We start from the raw sequence: 5,428 nt of genomic DNA, 5'->3' as shown, positions 1-5,428 counted from the left end.
GAATCACCCACATGCACCTCATGATCAACAATGCATGCACCACGTCATGGGGCAGGAGTTCCCATGCATCAGATGCAGGTGGCCATGTTGGCCTGGCGGAAATGCCAACCAGCCCTATGGGACCAGGTCCAGGGAGAGGAGCACAGTCAAGTCCAGAGCTGTCCCATAGAACTAGAACGTGGGACTGGGCACAGTGGCCCATGCCTGTAATCCCAGCACTTTGGGAGGCCAAGGCAGAAGGATCACTTGAGCCCAGGAGTTTGAGACCAGCCTGGGCAACATAGTGAGACCTGGTCTCTACAAAAACATTTAAAAAATAGCTGAGCCTGGTGGTGGCATGTGCCTGTACTCAACAGGCTAACGTTGGAGGATCACTTTGAGCCCAGGAGGTTGAGGCTGCAGTGAGCAGTGATCTCATCCACTGTACTCCAGCCTGGCAGCAGAGCGAGATCCTATCTCAAAAATTAAAAATTGAGTAGACAGGTGCCCTGGTGGCATGATAGGTCCTGACTCCCCTCCCAGATCTGTGACCTAGGACAGGTGACTTTTCTTCTTGGCCTCAGTGTCCCCATCTGAGTGAAAAAAGGCAGTGGGGAAGTGGGTCTTTGAGTCTAAGTGGTGTAGAAGCTGCATATGAAAAGCCACACTTGGGGCTCCAAGTCCAGTGCACAGTCCCAGAAGGGCCTGGCCAGGTGGCCAGGGTGGCACAGGCATCAGGTCCCAACCTCCTTCCCTCTTTGCCCACTCTAAGATCAAGGAGTTCATCTTCTCAGATCTGCTGGTCAACCTGCACTCATGTGGAGACAAGAACATGTTGATGGGGGAGTTGGCAGAGCAGGCACAGCGGTGCAACGAGATGCTGTGCATGCACCACGTGCTGAGGGAGGTGCCCAGCATCATCAGCGACGTCAACACAACCACCAACAACACGCCCACGGGGGCCCATGAATGACTCCTGGCTGCAGGTGCAGAGCATCCCAGTCAGACTCAGGTACCAGGCCTGGCCCCCACAGCACCAAAGCACCCGGGCCTCCATGGTTGAGCCTGTGGGCTCTTGGAACAGGCTCCATTCTCAAGCTGGCAGATGTGGGTGCTTTCTGGAGTCATCAGAGAGGGCACAGAGCTCGTGGTTTATGGTGTAGGGGCTGGGAGCTTGGAGGGGGGTGTGTGTGAGGCTGAACTGTGAGGTGGCCAGAGGCCTAGGAACACAATCCTTGGCATGCCGTACCTGGTACCTGTCATGCAGTATGAGCCATGCTGCCAGGACAGGGCATCCAGCTCCCAGCCTGGGTGCTGGGGCCGAATCCAATGCAGAGCAGCGGTGATAGTCAGGGGGTCCCACCTCCCATCTGCAATCCCAGTGGGTGATCTAGGATGCACCTTGAGATCCCATACACGTGGTCATCCCACAACACACCCTCACAAGCCAGGCACCACACACCCACCTTCCTCCCAGGTACCATCATAGCTGCTAGCATGTGACTGAGGGGTCCCTGGCCCCCTGAAGCACTACCACTGGCCAGCTAAGGCACTTTGGCCTGCTGTTGCTCCTAGGGGTCAACCAAAGGTTCACCAAGGGGACCAGTACCTGTTGGTTCAGCTGAGCCCGACCAGCTGCATTCCACCCATCTCCTGTCACAGACTCTCCTCTTCTGCTTTTCCTAGGGAAGGCCCAGTCTCACCTATGCGTGGCCTGCAGACGCCACAAATAGCTGAGCCCCCCTCGATTTATAAGTCTATGGCCAGTGGCATATGCCCTTCCTGCCTCCCCCAGGGTCCTTTCAGAGGGTTCTGGGCTTCACCACCCAGAGGGCCTCCCCTGGCCACCCAGCCATTCATTCCTTTTGCAGGCTCACCATCCTGGGTCAAGCAGTGTTCTTCATCAGGCCTGCTGACTGTTGGGAGTGGGCTCCCCATGAGGTGGCCCCAGCCAGTGGGCTGGAAGAGGGTGACCTGCGAGAAGAGGGCCGGAGGGACTGGAGCATTGGTCTGACCAGTGCACTGCCTGGGTGTCATGGAGAGGCCAGTGGTGGGCTGGGAGGGCCGCCACAGTCCCCAGGCACCAACTGCAGAGCCTCACTCCTCCATCTTCCTCTTCCTTCCCTTTCCTTCCAGTCCCCTTTCTTTTTTTTTTTTTTGAGACAGAGTCTCGCTTCTGTCAGCCCAGGCTGAGGTAGTGGGCACGATCTCGGCTCACTGTAAGCTCCATTCCTGTTCACGCTATTCTCTCAGCCAGCCTCCAGTATAGACTACAGGGCCACACCTCGCGCTCAAGGTTTTTGTATTTTTAGTAGAGACGGGGTTTCACCATAAGCACAGGGATGGTCTCGACCTCCTGACCTTGTGATCCACCCGGGCCACTCCCAAAGTGCTGGGATTACAGGCTTGAGCCACCGCTACTCGGGCCTCCAGTCCTCTCTTTTCCAGGGACCTTGCCACACCTGCACCTGCCCCTCCTTTCCGGGGTTTCTCCATTGTGCTGCTGCAGCACACTCCCCGTTTCCATGCTTGCCTCACCAGCTCTCTGCTCACTTTTCTCTCTCCTGTATTTTCTCTGTCTCTCTCCAACTGCCAGCTGATTGGGTCAGACAAACCATCCTGTCCTGAGAGCCCCAGGTCTCAATTTCTTTGACCTCTCAATGATCCTCCTCTTCTCTGAGGCCTCCCTTTCCAAGCCTGCCTGGGTGGTGTCTTGTGACTTGACAGTGGCTCCCCAGCCCAAAGCCAGCCCCCTTCATTTGTGACTTAGTCTGTTGTAGGGCTGAGCTGACACATCCAGGTGTGACCGTTCCTGAAAACTTGTGCCCCTCTGTGGTATGCCCTGCCCTGTTCTATAAATATCTATAACTACATGCATACATATACATACATATATATACACATACACACACACACACACCCCTACACATGGCCAACTGCCTCACCTCTAGCTTGGGAATCAGTTACTGCGGTTGTCCTTGTGGGAATCTTAGGCTCAACAAGAGCCTCTGACATTCCCTCCACTGACCACCTCCAGTGAGCCTCCTGCCGCGCAGCCTGTGGACAGCCAGCCTCCAAGCATCCTCCAAGCCTCACCAAGCATGGGGGAGCTGTGCAGGCAGTCAGTAGGGATTGAAGGCCCCACCAGTGCTGCTGTCCCTCAGCTGAGAATCAAACCCATTTCTGGATGGCGGGAATGTCCTCTGCTGGCTGTGTCCTTGTGGGAGCTCAGGGAGGGAAGAGGCCCAGCCATGTCTAGGGTGCTGTTGGGGTGGTGAAAAGGCCACACCCTTCTGAGGGACACTTTTCCTGAAAGCCCTGGCTTAGCTGGCTCTTATTCCGTGAAGCCTGCTCTGGGTCACTAGAGAGCAGGGCGAACTCAGCCTGGAGGAGCCTGTGGGGCAGTGGGTACCTGGAGAACAGATAGAACCTGGTCACTTGTACAGGACAGGAGAGGGAGGCAGGGGACAAAAGCTGAAGATGCCTGGGGTGGCTGTGGTCAGTGCCCTGAATGCTGGCATCTGGCCCGGCCACCGTAGATCAGGCTTCTGGAGCCTGGCTGTCAGGGTCTCATCAGGTGCCCCATAGCACCATGGCAGCCCCTGTGAAATCCACCAGGTGTCACTCAGGCATACAGGTAACAGGCCTGGAAGGTCCCCAACAGCTGAGCTGGACATGTCAGATGACCCGGGCTCACCAGTGGCACAAACTCCAGGACCCAGTGAGGGAAACGGGAACCCACCAGGCTGAGCAGTATGGCTAAATCCATTTATTCCATAATGAAAAGCAAAATAAACAGGAGTCATATCACCAGGGAGCCACAACCCCATCCCCACCTCCTTCCTCTGTCCTATGCTATCAATAAATAAGTCTCCCAGCCATAAGTAATGACTAGAACCCCCTCCCCATATGCCAGCTCCAACCTCCATGAGGTACAATACAGGGGGTGGCCCTAACCCCTGGAATATACAAAATGTTACACAGATACTATATGTACACTGGGGAAGGGGGGCCACCCCAGCAGTCCGTGCCCTCACCTGTTCTACACTTAGCCCCACTGTCCCGCCTCAGCTGCCTCTGAATAAGAAGACGGGAGCTCCCCTGAGGGAAAAGTTGCTTTGGTGAGAGTAGGGAGGCCATCAGGCCTCCTCCAAACAAACCAGCTCCACCAGCCTCTGGCTCTTCAATAACAAACATCACCGTCCAGGAATGTAAGGACTCAGCCCTGGTCAAGGTGGCAAAGGGTCTGGTTGTCTGCCCCCCATTAGACAGGGATCTTGTCTTGCTACCCTAATGGTAAAGGGGTGACTGGGAAGGGGTGATAGGGACACGGTGGGGGTGAAGACTCCAGCCCCACTTCTCCAGGCTTATGCTGACAGGGGCCTGCTTTTATTTGTTTTTGTTTTTATCCCATGACTTATTTTTTTAATCCTATAACTTCTTGTTCATAATAATTTTTTAAAACTTTTCATGAAAGCATTATTCTACTTTTTTTCCACAACACTTTTTTTTGCCACAACTTTTCCACAACATTGTTTATCCCATAACTTTTTCATCCACAACTTTTTTATCCCATAACTTTGGTTTGTGTTCTTCTAATAAACACACTTGCATAGTTACAATTTTGTAAAAATAAAAACCGATGATCTCATGCCAAGCATGCCCAGCATTTGCACAGTCTCAATACCTTTAACACCATAGTTTCCAAGACACACAAAATTTTAAGGCAAAAACAGCACTTTGCAACAATTTCCTAACTTATTGCATTGCAGTAGCATCACAGTAGCAGTCAATAATGGCACTTTAGACAACAGTCTTTCAGCATTTCCATTATACATTCTGTTTACAGGAATTCATAAATTGGTAAAAGTCATTCTAAGAAAACTCGGCAAATAAAGCTTGGCATTGGAATTGGCATTTCTTTCTCTACTTTTCCTTCCCCCAGTTTCTTTCGATTAAACTACAGTATTCATATTTTAATATGCTTTAACTTATTTCAAATCATTAAGATAGCAGTTACATTTTTGCATAGTTATATTCTTTTAAAATGATTCTTTAAGCCAAAGTTTTACAGAAACTATATTGTGGATAGGGCTGATTTACATTTTCACATTTTCTAAATTAGATATCAGCTTTGGTTGTGGAATTGATTGTTGTTTTTATTCATTTCTGGGAAACCTATCAGGTTTAATCAAATACTTTAAAAATGGTTATATATTGCAATCTTTAAATAGGTATTTTAATTATTTACTTCATACAGAAATTCATATTTATTCAGTTGAACTCACACTTTAAAGTTCTATGTTTCTGATAAACTCTAACCTTCTAATGTTGCCTTCTCAGCAAATTGAAAGCTACCTTATACTGAATGAGGAAGAGAACAAATACTTGGCTGAATGAGGTATTGCAAAAGACTGCATGCACTTTGAAGAAAAACTTAAGTTATTAT

The sequence above is a fragment of the Papio anubis genome, chromosome 7, assembly GCF_008728515.1.
Source record: "Papio anubis isolate 15944 chromosome 7, Panubis1.0, whole genome shotgun sequence".
Taxonomy (NCBI): Eukaryota; Metazoa; Chordata; class Mammalia; order Primates; family Cercopithecidae; genus Papio; species Papio anubis.
The sequence above is the reverse complement of the archived record's forward strand: the minus strand, read 5'-3'. Positions refer to the sequence as shown.